This window comes from Drosophila hydei, unplaced genomic scaffold, assembly GCF_003285905.1.
Source record: "Drosophila hydei strain 15085-1641.00,03,60 unplaced genomic scaffold, DhydRS2 tig00008139-arrow-pilon, whole genome shotgun sequence".
In the NCBI taxonomy this organism is placed as follows: domain Eukaryota; kingdom Metazoa; phylum Arthropoda; class Insecta; order Diptera; family Drosophilidae; genus Drosophila; species Drosophila hydei.
The window spans coordinates 2,823,614-2,841,955 of NW_022045847.1; positions in this window are offsets into that span (position 1 = coordinate 2,823,614).

Genomic DNA, 18,342 nt, shown 5'->3' on the forward strand with positions numbered 1-18,342 from the left:
TATATATAAGGTGGTAATATTTATTGATTATTACGGATACATAATACCTTATGCATTAAACCTTATATATTTTAACAAAAAAATTAAAAATAATTTCCGCCTTTTCTATCTGTGAAGATTAGAATACAAAAATAAAATATTACAGTACATCCATAAGGCACACATTGCAAATTCCATTTCCCGCTTAATTTTTTTCTCACAGTTTCATAACAATTTTAAACAGCCTTTCGAATTTCCATAGATACAATAAAATTATGGCATCTTAGCTTATTTCCCAAAACCTTAATTAAATAGTTTTCACAATTCGATGAAATTTTTGAAACTGATCTCAAAAAAGCGCGCGCAGCTATGAGTACAGCTGCGATTCGCATAGATTCGCTATTCAAATGTAAAAATTACAAACGAACAAAAAAATCTGCATTACAATTAACAAAAAAACATTATTAAAATGCCAAAAGTTTTCATAAGCAACGGCAAAAAAATTTGCATATAAAAAAACTTTGCGAAAATGCGAAACAAGAGTAAACCGTTAAAAAGGTAGCAGAAGGACGCGACATGTAACATCCGTTGTGCATGAGCACAGAGAATCCTTTTCAATGTAATTTGCATAAATTATTGCCAAAATTTTGCGCAGTCGCAACGCTCTTGCCTCTGGCGAGAGCGGGCGAACAAACAGCAGACCCGGCAAAGCCAGAAACAAGAAATGGATCAATACAAGCCAGCTCTCAGTGTTATGCAAATCACCTGTGTCGAACGAGGAGGAGGGTTACCATAACTTCATCATCCTGCGCACGCGCGTCGTGTGAAAATTTATGCAAATTAGTAAAATAGGAATGAATGGAAAAACTGTGGAAATCCCTTGCCGTACAAATCGATTGGCGAAGGGCGGAAATCGAACTACAAACACCGATTGATTTCGTATAGATTGAATTTGAATAGGATATATTTTCTGAAATGGTTGGTCGCTTAGTTGATGAGTTGAGATTGAAGTCGACTTCCGAATCGAATATAGGAAATGCCAAGTGGCCGGTCCTTATTTAAAAAGGTTTCCACGAGAAATCGTAGCTATGTAGCTCGAGAAAATTTACGTTCAAAACGCAGCCTCAACGTATAATATATCTGATCAGAGTAAAAAGCTAATATAATTGAATCCAGATTTCAGTTTTGGTTTCCATTTAAGATTTACATATGGCACATATGGCACAGAGTACCATTTTCAGTGTACCACTTTCAGTTAAAAATGTTCCTGTTCTGTTATTTATTTTGAATTATATATTGTATCTCTTTTGCTCAAAACGCAATCATTATTAGTAAAGTAAGGAGTGAAAAGCATGTTAAAACTACAAATATATATATATATTTATATTTACATATATATACGTGAGAAAAATTATTTTTTTCCTAACTACGACAATTGCCTGTAGCATATTATGTCATTTGCTCAGAATTTATGCTCAAATTTAAACGAAAATCGTTTGAATATTCAATCGGAGGGGCGCATCATGGGCTTGGGACGCACTTAAGACCTCGGAGATAAATTATCCTAAATGCATCGATATTTTGATAATTTTCTTTATTTTTGTGGTCCTTTGTTTTGGGATAGATTTACCCACAGATTTATTGCCTCAGGGGTAAAAACCCCTGAAAATAGATATAAGGATCTCAATTTCAATATAGCCGTTGGCATTTGTGCCAATTTTTGCATGAATATGATTTCGTTCATAAATGCCTGCTGAAATTGTGAATGTCAGTAAGATCTTCATTTCGTTAAAAGGGCACGCGTGCAACTCGGACAACAATCAAGACCAGCAGCGTAAAATTTGAGGATTATCTCTAAGGAGTGGATTGAACATTAAGGGATGAGTCAGGTAACCGCTGCTTGACCAATGGTCAGCGCGTGTGAATGCCCTCAAAGAAAATTAGGCGCACGCGTCGCCTATTATTACTGGTCAAGCTATCGAACAGGTTTTTGGAAGGGTGCGAAAATTGTATTTATTGCGGTCATCCTTTGATCGCGTGGCAGAATGATACTGAATGATTAAAACTCCTTAAGTAGCGCAAATTCTGCTGTTTTGGTGCATATGCCAATGCTCGACAATTTTTGTAACGGTTATTTAAATATAAGTTGAAGATGAAATGAATAAAACTTGAGAAAAAGATTTCCCATCTACTCTATGGTCGCTGGGCAAAACACAATGAAGCGAAAGCTGCAATTTCATTCGCTTTTGCGCATCCTCTTTCGACAACAAAAGGGTTTAGGGGTCGTTTAAAAGGACGGTTTTCTTTCGTAAAAACCGGACCGATGAAAGTAATCTCACACTGAAGAACCGGTTTTAACGCGGCATTAATTTTTCGAAAGGACAAAGTTAAAAAAGGTCGAGCCCTTTGAGTAATATTGCATATGGCGGTCCATTGCTGGATCTGGTCAACATGAAAATATAAAAGCGACAACAGCATCGCCTCTCTGTGTTAGAAGAGCTAGATGATGGGTCCTGACAGATGTTTCTCTCCTTCTCCTGGGGTGGCAACTGAGCATAAATTGTTGATTTTCTTGCCCGCCAAAAACCTTAGGGCAATGGTCATGGCTTCCAATTATCTTGACTTGTAATATTCATGACAGCATGTCCTACAATGTGCTACTTAATTTCATACATCTTTCCCAGAGATCAGCCATTTTGCTGAGGCTAAACTTTAACCCATACATGTCCAAAATTAACGAATATTTCTCTAAATATTCGGAGGGCAATATTTTTGAGTTACACTCCAAAAGTGGATGGTCAAAATAATATCAAATAGTCTCAAAATATAGTAACAATTCTAAAAAAACGCGTACTTATTAAATGCTACAAGTTTTGAGGAAGTCGCGTGCTGTGCAACAAGTTAAACTGACCGACACACTGACCAACCCTTCTCTTGCCCTCTTGGTCAGTAACCGGCTCATCTCGTAACTTAACTGGTTTCTAAGCCTTGACCATTAAATGGTTTAATGACTCTGGCGCGTGTCCATTGTCGTATTGGTCACTTAGATGATCATCGTATTGCATACCTCCCTTACGTATACGAAAGTAAGATGGGCTACTTTTCGCACATTAACATTACGATTTATGATGCCGTAAACAACATCCCTAAGCAATCACAATTGGGACAACAAAAGATTCCATTAGCCATCCCCGTGCTTATTGATGATATTCTCAAATGTTTATGCAAAGCAACACCCAATCTATTCGTCAAGGGTCAACGACATTGACCAAACAAAGTGCTCTAAGAATGGTATAGCTTAACAAATCTATAAATGCCAACGAATATATATAAATATCACCTCGAGCTGAACAATCTCTCTTTTATTTTCTGAGGTAAAAGTTGAAAGATTTAGTTGAGGCAATAAATCTGCGGCCAAACGCATCCCAAAACAAAAGATGACAAAAAAAGAAGAAAATGTTCAAATATCAATGCATTTAGGATAATTTATCCAAGTACCTAAGGGTGTCCCAAGCCCACTTCCTCATGAAGCGACCCTCCGCTTGAATATTCAAAAGATTTTTGCTTAAGATGTAAAATAAATTGTGAGAAGTGGACTAAAGATGCCCCAGGCTATTGTCATAATTAGGAAAACGAAGTCCCATCACTTTTCTCACGTTTATCTATATATATATATATATATATATATATATATATATATATATATATATATATATATATATATATATATATATATATATATATATATATATATATATATATATATATATATATATATATATATATACATATATATTTGTTTATACATATAAATACATATGTATATCCATTTAAACATAAAAAGATTTGATAGCTTTTTAAATTGTATTTATTTTTACTATTTTCATTTAAAAACACTGATTCGAGTACACGGATCACTTTGTGTGGGGTATATATATTCACTCCTTTCTTTACTAATTAAAACACTTCATCCAATTTTACCGTCAGATGAGTCCCCAATGTAATGCTAATATCAACCCTATCCAGGAACACATATTTGAAGATCCTGGAATAATAATTGTCGCTTTACTACTTGGATTGACATACAAAAGCCAAAACACAAAAGCTTTCCATTTGGAAATATTTGTAACTGAATATGGAAAACTCTCTCCCTCTCTCTGTCTCTATCATATGCAAATTTACAGGGCACTGAAGTAAAATAACAAATGGAAACACACGGAAATACAAATTAAAACATTGCTGTGCTATATTCATGTCGGTTATACTCTATGTTTGGGCTTTTGTCCTAATTTTCATGCAAATTTGCTTCAGTTGTTCACTTCCTCAGTTGCGATTTTCCGTAGAACCTTTTTTGTAATCAATAGCTGGGCACATATGTATGCAGATCATAGCTGGTTGGCTTTTCTCCATGCCGTGTCACTCAATTATGGTAACAATTGATAAGTCCACTTCAATCTCAATTCGCCAACCAAGCAATAAACCATCAAAGAGTTCAAACTGCTATTCGTCTCTCAGCCGCATACTTTCCTAGGTATACGAAATCAATCGATGTCAGTCATTCGACTTTCGCCCCTCGTCGTCGATGTGCGTTTTCATTCAGTTTTCTACAGATTTGCATTAAATTCCACACGGCGTGCGTTCGAATGATGATGAGTTAAACTAGGTAACCCTCCTCCTTCCTATTCACATGTCGATTTGCATAACACTGGCTGTCGCAGGGCATGCTGCTGCCTGACACCTCCCTAAAGAGTCGCCTGTGCCAAAATTATGCAAATATTATTTTTTAAATGTTTTTGGGCATCAGGTCCTCATGGCAAAAATTTACATAATTTATTGATGGTATAACGTATCGCGGAGGGTTGTAAAAAAGTAGACGTTATTTTTTTTAAATGGCAGCTGTATTTTGAAGTATTAGAAAAATGAATTAGAAAATCAATAGCTGAAATTTCTTCGAAAATATTCTCGGTATTCAGCGACAATTAACGCAAACTCAAAAAATTGGGCAAATAATTTTTTATAAAAATTTTCCTTTTCAACAACTGTCCAATTTGATTAATGATTCGTATGAGTTTGTCAAAGCTGTCCAGAAAAATCATTAGCGAAGTCTCAAGTTAAGAGTGGAACAATTTTCTCACGAGTTTCTTGCACATTTTCCGAGACAAATTAAAATTTTTTTTTGGCTTTTTCTGTAATAGTAATGACAATATTAAAATAAATGATATCATACAGAGTTATACGATAGTTTTGCCTAGACATTCTGCAAATTTTTAACGGTTTCAAAAAATTGCATCGAAAATCGTCTGTACGTTATTAAATAAAACATTTGGTCGATTTACTCTATAACTTTTTGTATTTGATTAATAGAATCGGATTTGCCACCTCGTTAATAAAAAATGGAGTGGTGGGGATGGTAGAAGCGATGAGTTTGTTAGTGGACACATAGAATTTATTTCTGGCGCAAACCATTGTATTCAATAGAATTTTTACCGGGCAAACATTATTTTTGAACACTGAAGAACACTGATCACACATTTAAAGAGTTTTCGTTCAGAGAAACTTTTGCTTACAATTTTTTTGCAACCCTTAGCGAAATTAATCTTTGGTTGTTGAGGTCAGCTGATAAAGTTCTCTGAACGCTGATGCAACCTAACACATAAAAAGGTGAAAGGAAAATATGAAATTATAATCTTATTACATCGTCACAACAAGCAGTATAAGACATGTTGCCCCATCCTTGACATCCATTTCTTCAGTCATGTTTATGTTGATCAAATTCAGCTGCCATTTCGAAGATCCTTTGACTGAAAATTGCGTACCAGCCGGAGATGCACGTATGCCGAGATATTTGTTCCACATTTTCTCCCTCTTTTCTACAACACAATCCTTTCAACTACGCACACACACAGACGTGTCCTTACAAAAAAGGATTACCCCGCATACTTAGACAAATAGACCGTTGGGAAACATCTTGCTAGGACCTTGGATTCCAATTGAGGGAGGATTCTCTATTTTATTTTTTGAACGAATTTTCAATACGTATGAATGTCTTTTTTCTAATGAAAAATCTTCGGGGTTTTGGCAGTTGCGCAATGAGCCATATAACGCCGACACAGTGATCATATACAACAGGATATCATGAATGACGCATGTTTATTTTATTTTTTTAAGTCTTTTTATACAATTTTGATCGTGGACGATATGATTGGCAGATACAGAAGAATAGGAAAAAATAACAATAGTCCGCAATAAAATTGGGAGATGAAATTTAAGCTCTGCTTGGGAAAAATGAAATAGCTTAAAAGAGCTATAATATTTATAGAACACTAGTGTTGAAACAGCTAAATTAGAATTAGACTAGCAGTTCCCTGTTTTAAAAGAAATTTGTATTAAAACTTATAAAAATTAATTTTACTTAAGTTACTTATAGATATTTTATATATTCATAAATCATATACTCTTGGATCGAAATTAAATATAGCATTGAAATGAAAAGAAAATAAACGTCTCTTCCGAAAAATTTTTGAAATCTTTGTTTTTTCTATCGAAGTTCCATCTGATGGTGTAAGAACTTACCCAAGCCCCGTACATTTATTTATTGTTAAGAAAAGAATAAACTTAAAGTAAACTTAAGCATAACTTAAAACTTAAAATCCTACTATTCACTTGCTCGCCTGTCAACACAGCTCTTTAACATATTGTCACATACCACGAATTGGTTCCGCCCCTATGCCAATGTCCTGTGGCTACCGGCTGTTTACTTATGACTTGTATAATTTATGCAACTTGAGTGTCAAAAAAGGGCGTTCGACCTACTCAAATAAGATTGCAATTAAATATCGTAGTTTGCCACTGGCACTAAAAAAAGAATTAACAATCTAAGCAAACATTTGCAAATATGAAAGTTTTCCCAAGACATTGTGTTTTGTAACTTTGATTTGTATTTGTTTGGACATTCAAGCATAAAAATTGCACAAGACGGAAACGCAGATCAGTAAAGATTTTTTAAGAACCCAACCCCTATCCAAGGGCTTGGTATTTTGCCTCAACGAAAATTAAAGAAAAATAGCGAAAAGACCCTTTGGCGAAGCCAGTCGAGCGCAAGGACACTTTTGCCACAACTAGTAGTGCAGCTGGCCAAGGTCAGGGTCCATTAGGTTAAATGATATTGATGATGATGATGATATGGCTGAAAATCGTGCGGCATAAGATCAGCTGGTCTCAAGGGCGAGGGGTTGGTTTTTGTTTGAATTTTTCTTGCCTAAAAATTTTCTCACATTTTCAATAAAATTTCTGAGCTGTTTAGATTACCTTGTTGGACTTAAATTTACTAATAAAGCAATTAATAGGATTTTGTATGCAAATACTCGGTCAGCTCTAAGTATGTTGACAGCCTGCTTGCCAAGAGGTCATGTTATGTTGGTCACTTTGTTGGTGTTGCTCATGAATACGGCATAGCTAGCTACAAATTGAATCATATTTTCCTCAAAATCGTTCTTGTAATGTGAGCTATGTCTTTGTTTGATTGATTATCCTGCGGACAAGTATCTTTGACACTTTCTTTGCCAAACTATCGATCATTTATTTAAGGGGTTGCGTTTTCGCTAGCTATTAAAAGTTTCAGATTTCCGAAAAATAGGAAATGGCATCAAAAAGAATACAATTTTACTGCAAATACTTTAACGGAAATCAATGACAAATGCCGTCTTAATGAGGTCTGCTGCTGCTAAAATTTGGCACCACGAGATTTATGTGAAAATCCAGCTAAACCACTCGTCCTGCGTCCTGTTGCAAAGGGTTGCATTATGCAAGGGTATGCAAAAAGTATTTTACGGGTTTCTGCTTGTATGAACAAAAGGGTTCGAAGTTTTTTCGACTACCTTTTTGCAATCCAAAAACTGCATCGAAATTCATTGCCAATCCTTTTCCAAGACTCTTTTCCTTTCTTTGCGAAATTCGATATTGCAAATTACATAAACAACAAGCTTGGGAAATTAATAAATTGAAAATTCGCCTGCACAGAGTTTTGTTAAAGAAAAAGGGTTGCAGTCGTTTCTTCTTTACATTGGCTTGAGAAAATTTCATTACTACCACATTTAAAAATATATATTTAAAAAAAGGGATATTGGCAAATGTTTAAAACATCATTTTATATCATTTTACGGCATTATAAATATTTTTACTATTTTCAATATATAGACTGTTAGTATTTGACTATTTGGCAAGTATTAAATTCAGTTAAAATAATACTCCATTCATATTCCTAAATTCTCATTGATCTGTTATCAACTAAATGACTGGATCACATAGCCCGGGGAGTTGTTATTTTTATATAATATACAGTAAATTATCTAGATTTAAGATATTATGAACTAACAAATAGAATTTCTAATTCATAAGACAGTAGTGTACAACCAGCATTACGACACCAAAGCTCGAACCAACCATGCCTACGCAAAGCGCATAAGCCAGAAATTATCGACAAGAAGCGCCGCCTCTACCAATATCGCCACTGCCCTACTTAGGAGTTGCAAATCTCTTCTTAAGTGTCAGCTAATAATTCGAGCACAAATCAATCTCAATTTCGATTCTTCGCAGTGAAAAGATGCACGCATTTGAATATATGTGTGCACATGTATGCTTGCTACGTTTTGCAAATTGGCCAAGCGTTTTGTTTAATAACTTCTGTTTTACTTCACATATTGGCCCTATTTCCAACTGAACTTAAATTTAAAGAATTTGGTGATTTTTGGAGCCGGTATCCAAAATATAACAAAAATCAAAATTATAGAAAATATACATAAAACTAAATACAAAATTGGAAAGCTTTAGCTGTTAAGCCGTACGAGACATAATTTACTAATAAAACGGGAATAGATATCCAATATTTGAAACAAACTTAATATATGCGTGATGTACCCACAAAAAAATTTCACGTCTCTAGCTGTTACAGATGCTATAGATATAGATCGACGCGCTCACACATACGGACAGACGGACAGGGGCCAGGCAACTCGGCTTGTGGTCCTGATCAAGAATCCTGCCTCCTTCTGCCTGTTACATACATTTGCACAAATCCATTATAATTTCCCTTTTTGTATGGGCTCAGGGTATAAAAAGCCACTTGTAAACTTGAGATCTGAGCTCGTATGTAAAACAATTTTCTTTTTCCTATTAAAGTAAGTTACTATGAAGTAAGTTATTTAATTATCTACCGAATATTGTGTCTACTTTAATATAAAACATGAATTCAGTTTAATTTTTTTAGTTATTTTGTTCCCGCAACCCAAATGTGCAGGTACAATAATCTACAATCAACCGAAATCAAAATGCTCAACCCTGTTCTACAATATTTTCACTTTTCCAATCAACTTCACCCAAACATCAATAAATTGAAATATATGAATATTTGAATCAATTAAGTAAACCGAAAACACTTCAGCAAAATTAACATTTAACACGGTGATTTCCAAACAACAAAACATCAAATCAAATCAAAGGACAGACTCTCTAGTCCTGCTAGCCCTTTCTTCAAGTCGAAATCGGATCGGAATATCAAAATTTGCATAACATTGCACACCCCTTTCCTAGACTTGCAGCACCCACTTAATTAAAAATGCCAAAATTATGCAAATTTCGCTGAAGTCTTTCATTTCGGTTACGTCAAAGGCTGAACAAAATTGCAAGCGAGTTTTATTTTTTTTTTATTTTTGCATACCAGTGGATTAGAATCAGTGTGAGAAATACTTTTCTAATGAGTGTGTTTGCACACATCGGCAACCGAAGTAAAGCCTAAATCCAAATTGTCACTAAAATATCTTAGAACTTGTATATATGTATACTTTTATATAAATAGGAGAGTTGGAAAATATTAATGTGAATTACATATTATGTAATGATTAATTGTAATAATTAATACCTTTGCAGACCATGTAATATTAATAGTAGCGCCAAAATAGTTGAATGTTGCCAAATATTGTATATTTTTCCTAAGGTCATTTTTTATTCAGCCATTTTATCCGTCAATAAAGTATTTTAAGAGCGCCCGAATCGGATTTTTTCAGCTGAGTCCATTCTCTTTCTATGTCTCTCTCTATTCCACTCTCTCTCTCACTCTCTCCCCTCCTATCTCTCTTTTATAGGGAAAGAGACGAAGGTCAGCGAAATATTGTTGGGCACACTCTATGCTTTCATGTATGTCCCAAACAATTGAACACACTGTAAAGTAACGGCATCAGCAGCATCAAGCATCTGGCATCAGCAGCAGATCTTTTGCCCTTTAACTACGCGGCCTACCCCTTTGAAAATATGGCCGTGGCAAACTGACAGGCAAAACCTTTGCCAAAATGTAGCATTTAATAAAAATTTCAACTCAGAATTTTTCAAATGAAACTAAAATGCTGACAACAATAGGAGAAATAAAAGGGTTGATATTCGACAAAGCTACGAGGTTGAGAGGATGCGCCTGATATGTGCGCATGTACCTGAAGTATGACTTATTTTGAAAATTTCTTCCACGAGTGACCAACTGACCATTCACAACATCTTAAACAGCCGCACGTGCCTCACCTGAAGTACTCAACTGACAAACAACACAAACAAAATAGAAAGCAATAACAATGCAGGATAACACGTTGGGCTGGACATTGAGGTCATTTGAGGGGTTAACTTGGTTGGACACGCGCTACATTAGCATAATCAGACAATCACGCAATGAACAATATTTGTTACTTTCCCCGAAAAAAGTAAAGTAGTAACATTTGGGAGCAACTTTTTTTGGTTTGGTGGTCAATCGTAAAACCATAAAACGATTTAAAAAAAAAAACGAGTTTTTATAATAAATTGTGGGAATATTCCGTCCAAAATAAAGAAATTAATCTTTTGCGCTATAAAGGTCATATCAAGTTTTCCATACCATAAGAAAAGCTTTTCGTACATTTACGTTGAGCACAAGCACTACCGATTTAATACATATTCTTATTGAAACCTTATACAGCCATCGATCAAGATTGCGCGCGCGAGTATCCGCAAAGATTGTGAGGAAATGGAAAATTTCCCACAGTGCGAAAATTTACTGGCGATCAAATAACCCAACAAAATAGAATCTGCCAGGTATCAAAGGGTGCAAATAAAATGGCATGAGCGAAAAGGTTTCGATCAGGGTTCAAATATGTCACGTCTTATGATGTCACTTTTGCACACACACATGCACATACAAACACAGATAGTATTCACTTTCAATGCTTGATCCTCGATGCCTGATCCGCGATGCTCGTTCTTCATCCTGATCGGGTTCACAGTAAATTACTCACAGCGGTGAAATGCAAACAATAAGAAACACGTCTGTATTGAATGCCTTGACGGCCTTTGGCAACCCTTGCTTAAGTATTTCTCATTTTTCTTTCCGTTTTCTCTTCTTTTTTTTGTGACGAATTTAATGATTTTTGCCTCAAAATTGAATTGATTTTTCATTGAACCGAAGCGGGGATGGTTCATAGATCGTCTTGGGGTTTTCTTTGCCCTTTGTTTTGCTTATTTGAACTGCTGAATGCATTCACCAGCTTATCTAGACCTCTGGCCCTAACCAGGTTTCGCGGGTCAATGTCGCATTAGGCCAAAATTTATGGCCTCTGAGTGCCAATAGTAATGCAGATTAATGAGCTATGGGTAGCAAAAGGTTTTCGCTTGACTAAAAACTACAAAATTCTGCTGTAATATAATCTTCAGCTTATCGTATGCAGGCCAAAAAATAAAATGTCGAAAATGTAGTTTGATTCCTTGAATTTCCTTTATTTATTTTTGCATATTTAAATCATTTAAGTTTTCTGTTGTTTTTATAGATATAAATAAAACTTTAATAATGTTGAATTAATTCTAAATTAGTTTTGCCTACTTATATACATACGATTAATTTGTATACATATTTTTATTGATATATTATTGATATGATATTCTACAAAATCATATAATGTTGCTTGATATAGATCTGTCACACCCCTAGTATGAGTAACAGCAACAGACAAACATTGCACAAAACCAATATACACATTTTATTTCTGGAATGAGTACAAAAATAATGCAACAAATTCATTCTCAAGATTCTGTCAGTCTGTTTGTCTGTCTTTAAATTTCAGCTGCAAATATAGCCAATATGTAAAAGAGTTCAATTTTTACTAAACTGTCATGAAATATGTAGATCACAATTTAGGTTTAAATTTGTAAGTTAGTAGAAGCGACGATTGTAGCCGAGGAGGTGTTTTATGTTCAACGCCAGACCTTTTCTTGGTTTTTTCTTTAATATGTAGTGGCGTGTGGGTAGATTTGATGCGTAGGAGAGCTTTTCGACTCCTGGTTTGTCGTTTCCTTTGGTTTTTAATGCTAGATACAAGCTATGGCAAATATAAAAACACAGGTGTACGAGGTTCAAGTTACTTCCAGGTTACTTCCTAGGAACCTCCCTCCGACTAGACTTTACGTACTAGTTTATTTATGTTTAAATTCATTTTTATAAATAATTTGTCATATTCCAAAATTCAAAGTTGTGGTCAATATGAGATAGTATTATAATGATAATATAATATCAATTATTTTTATACCCAACTGCCACAATATCAAAAAGCAATAATTACAAAATCTCAAATCACCAATAAATCAGTAAGAAAAAGGTTAAATAAGTAATGTGTGGAGCAAGCGCATATGTTTTATGCACGTTACGTGCCCGATGCAACGTGTTGGTCTGTTGATTACAACAACAAATATAGTAACATAAAAAATGAAAAGCCCGACGAAACGTAAACTCGGTTCAAAATAATTTGATGCTATATTTGTATGCACATTACGGGTTTAGAGCAGAACACACTGACCCAAAATTATTACAACTGCAACCCTTTTGCTACCCCCGATTGAATTACATATGGACCTCTGGACCATGGCTACGATCGACCCCTGGACAGCATCAACAGCCACGCAGTCGTGTGACGTTTGTCAACTTTGGCAACCCCTTTAGGATGAGTATATTCAAATTTGATTTGACCAAACAAATCCTTTCTAATTTCAGCCGGGTTGCTGTTGTTGTTATAGTTGCTGTACCGCGCATGTGCAGCAGAGCGCCGGACGCTGCGCAGCTTTTGAGCAAAAGGTAAACGGGTTTTAAATTTCACATGCCACACATACACAATCTGTACGTCCCTCTGTATATCTTTGTATGTGTGTATGACCCATCTATCAACGGAAGCTGCAGTGCAGCTAAACCTACAAGTCATTTGAAGGTTTAATAGACGATACAGCCTTTTGTCGAGAAAAGACAAAATAACACCAATACAAATTTTAAAAAAAAAACTGGTTCCCAATAGCCCTGGTCCATAGTCGTAGGTCTAAGGCCCAACCCCTTGGATATTTTATTTTTATTTAAATTTTATTCCTTGCACGTTGCCTAACATCCTCTATTATAAAAAGTCTTGTGTTGCACGGTTTTTTTAATTTTTCTAATTTATTTTCCTTCAATGTTAAAATATTGTACTTTGAGAGTTTTATAAGAAATTTTTGAGTCGCTTGTTTGGGAAAATTAGAAGAGGGATTTCCGCAAAATTGCAATGTCAAAATAGGCGGCTGCCTGGCAAATTTAGTTTTTATCAAAGTAAAAGCCATGGGTTGGAATAATATAACAAAATATAAACTATTTGACAATTGTAGATACTTGAATTTGAAGTGTGCCACGCGACGGTCACTCGCGTTCAATAGTAGCTGCTGAAGTAGTTCAGTTGACCGATGTTGACCGAACGCAGTGTGGCTTAAGGACGACTGCGGCTGTGAACCATCGGTCAGAACACAAAGGGGGTGAACAAGCACAACATGCAATTTACTCTGTTAACGGCTTTAAAAATTCCTAACAGTGAGGAATCGGTACTACAGGCTGGCAATACCCATACCTTTATTGTTCTGCCATTAATTTTGCTTTGTTATGCAAATTGTATCAAGCTCGAAGCAAACCAGGCATTCAAACTTTGCGTGCAAAACAAATTAAATGTATAAAAAAGTGAGGGTTGCTATTGATTATTTATATATTTGCAAAAATCTTCAAAAATATTGGAAATACGCATATGAATGTAATTTCAAAATCATTTAAAAAAATAAAAGTTTTTAATGATCAATTAATCACAATTAATAATTATCATGTAATTAACCGATTCCACACCAGTCGAGCGATATGCACACTCAAGTAAGAACTTTAGAGTTCGGTTCAACCTGCTTCATAGTATTATGAGTATTCATTTACGATCAACAAAGATCTATATTATTTGCCGCGTGCGAACTTTAAGAGTTGATTAATCTACTCTCACCATTCACAATTTTATTATTTTACTAGCTCTCTCTGCTCCCTCAAATACATTGCATTCTCATCCAACATATAAACATTTTCATTATTATTTGTGGCAAGGATATAAAAGCTCTGATGTGCATCAGAAACACTTTTTTGCAACGAGTTTGAATGTCAATCTGATGCACATTTGGTCATGTACTGACTGAATGAGCCCTTACGACCTGCAGAAGCCATTATAAAGAGAATAGCTTCAGGCATCCTTGCACTTGCGAATACTAACGAATTTCCTTACCAGCTTTAGTCCGTCATAGTCCACGATCAGAATTAAAACAATTAAATAAACGTATTATCAGATTAATGCAAGATAATCCGGTAGGTCTTACATCTTTTTCGGTTTTATGTTAAAGAAATTATAGGCTCATTCTAACTTCAATATTTATTAGTACACGTATCCCTCTAACACTTAAGAGTGCCTGAAGACACTGTTTACATTATTAGCTATAGCGAGTAAACTTAATTGCTAATATTGCTAATATATTTTTTGGGAGTTTGTAATGAACTTTCAACGGTTATTTTTATTTTTATTTTATTTATTGACCATTCGCATGTTGTCTTTTGTTTTGATTATACAAGTAAGTAAGTATGAAACCAATTTGTCCCATGATTTTTTTTGTGAAAGTTTTGTTTATTTACTACTAAAATAAAATTGCAGAACAGCAATTACATAAAAGATATGCGTTTTAGCACCGAAATAGTGTTAAGTGCCTTGATACACTTTTGGGGCTTGACGCCAACTTTTGTTGCTAGCATCTATTTCACAGCTGCTTTCAATTTTTTTTACTAGAAATTAAAATAGGAAATGAAATGGCTGCGCGTATTCGTTTCAAATTATCCGAATTGTCTAATGAATAGTTGCTGGAACTGTTTAAGTCAGTCCCATCGGATGAGGAAGACTCATGCCCATCAAGTGACGACGAGGGCGGAGACTTTAATGTGGTAGAAGCTCTGACAACTGCATTAGAGTATGCAGACACTTTATCGTTTTTTGAAAGTGAAAATATACAAACTATAGTACAGGAGTCTGAGCCACAAAAATAGGGTATCAAGTAAATTCTCTGATTCTTTTGGTTATGCATACCGCTTTGAGATCTACAACAATGCAGGTGACAACATGATCCTTCCTGGTTACCCCGATCTTGAGGCTGTACGTTTAACATAAAGTTAACATAAGGTTCTAAGCACTACATTGCTTACTTTGGCAATGTAAATGTTTTCTCTTCTATAGAGCTGTTAATTAACATTAAAACTGAATCACAATTATTAGGACAAACTCTCCCTCTCTCTGTTCTCTTCAAATGAAATAACAGAGTACAAATCAAAAATGTGATTAGCAGACTCAATAGGTTACGTAAGAGCAGTTTTAATGTTAACTAACAGTTCTGTTGTGACGTCACAATTTTGGATTGTGCTCTGTTATGCCATCAAAAGTTAAGCGGGCACATAAGTTAGCCTCCGGAAAGCAATTAGAATAATGTGTTTACTTTAAGCACAACAAAAGGTAACCCTTTATACATTTTTCCTTAAAATTCAAAACTAAGTATATAATGGGTAGAACTGTAATGCCTATTTATGACAATCTAAATAAATAAGCATTATACACGTTGATGGAATATCAATACAGCTACTCTACAACTGTTGTAGTGTCAAAAATATCCCAAAAACATATAAACATGATGTGATATGCTTATTGGCTTAAGACTTAAAGATAACCTGACTCAAAAAGTTACATAGATCGTGACAGAAGCTAACAGTGCTGCACATCATCTTTAGTCGGCAGATATTGAATATAATGAAAGTGGTAAAGATGGTGTGGATTAGTGGGAAACAAATAATACTTTTCAATACCATTTAATTTTGCCAATAAAAAGAGCTTTGGTAAAAAAAGTTAAAGGAATTATACACGAAAATAAAACCGACTGAAGCATTACACGTGAAATAGCTGCATAGAAAACCATTTAGAGTAAACAAAATATTATAATACTTATATTGTTAGCTTAAAGAATCTAAATATAACTGTTGACCAGCTTAAAGGCAAACAACAGAGCTCCGTACCTTTTAAGTTAAGTAACAGCTCTGTTGAGACGTTACATCTTCATATTGTACTCTGTTATGCCATATGAAGTTTGGCGGGCACTTAAGCAGCCGCAGCTCTACTGCGTTCCAAAGTAATCAAACGTGAGCATATTATCGCATATTATCGCATATTATAAATTTGGAAATAAATAGAAAATGGAGGCATTAACTTCAGAAGGATAGTAAAATTAATTGAGACAACCAAAAAGAAAAGCAAGAAACAAAAAAACCTAAAGGAGGTCTAAGCTACGTAAATGTTCTCGAAAACAACAGAACGAACTAGAAAGCCAACTTATAATTAGAATTTGCAGTCGGGCGCTACAGACTGTAGAATACTCATTCACGATCTAAACGCTGTCATCTCCAAAACTTTCGAAGATATGGTTTTCCGATTTGCCACTCCCTCAACAATAAACGAGCTGAACAGTAATTAAGTAATTAAATTTGAAGTTAAACTGTAAAACTTTACAATATACAGTTTACTTACACAATTGTTTGACAGCAGCTTGCATAGTGGCAGTTGATTGCAACGCATGAGCTGTGAACTTGGGAATGTCCTCGACTAACTCTAGAGTCTTGAACTGGGCTAGTGGTAGTAACCAACGGAACCATGCTACCTCCAGTTGGCCGATATGCGTAGTTGCAATACCAGATTAAACTCATAGATCCGAATAATTCGTAGATATTTAGTAAGAAAAAATAAGGTATGCATAAAATGCAGGTCAAGGCTAACAAGAGCTCTAGAACTTACACAACAAAAATGTTATCATCTAAGAACGGGAGAAAATAACTGTCGACTGCTTTCTCATGTAGTAAAGAAAATAAGTTGATAAAACTTTTGCAAAGATTTTAACAAAGATTCTTGAGACTTGGCTACAAAATAGACATGACTAAGCTGAGGAACTATGGAGCAGCACCAAAGTCAAAGTAGAGACTATAGTAAAGCAAATAGAAAACAGCTAAGATGCTTATAAAAATACTGTGACTTTACTGAAAATATTTTGCGGCATTAAAAGTGACTGGATGCAGCAGCACGGATGACAGAGCTCTGCTTCAGCTCATTCAAGTGCTCCATGAAGGTTAATGGCGATAACTTCTAGTTCCAAGGAGGCAGTTAGTCCGAGAAAGAGGCGGCTTTTTAGAAGATAAGCAGTAACGTAGTCCGACACAAGGCAGAGTGACGACCTGACTAACGTTGCATAAAGCATTTTTACCAACCTCAACCATCAAAAATGTATTAAATAACATTCAAAATGCAGTTCGCTTACTTTTTTGGACTCTCATACAGTGTATTTTAATTTGCTTACAGCTAAAATGTTATATCATAAGAAATGTAATAGTTTGTCCTTAACGCTATTCAAAAAGTATTGAATGAATGAATAAATGCACTTGACTATTTTTTATATTTTTTATTTTAATTGTAATAATGAAACAACGAGGACAAGTCAACGTAAATGAACAATTTTTGAAAATAAGTTGCATCAGCCAGTCGATTGGCTTAAAGTAATTTATTTTTGTAAAGACATTTAAGTCATTCATTCGTTCTAACATCTCACTACATCGGCCCAATTATATTAAGCGGCGGTCGTAGTGTAAGCATTATAAGAAACTTACCATCATTCCATTGCACATGCATTAGAAGAATTAAAATTACAAATTTTAATGGAAAGAGAAGGGATTATTTTTGAAAATTCAAAATATATATATAATCTATAAAATATAATCTGAGTAATCTGTTGCAGAAACCCCCACAGTAAATATACATTCTTCAGCTTTAAAAGTATGCTTAAGAAATAAACTCAAATTATTAATCGGACAAACGGACAGACGGACATGCCTAGTTCATAGACATGATTAAGAATATATATACTTTATCTGACAAGCCTCCTACTGCCTATTACATACATTTTACC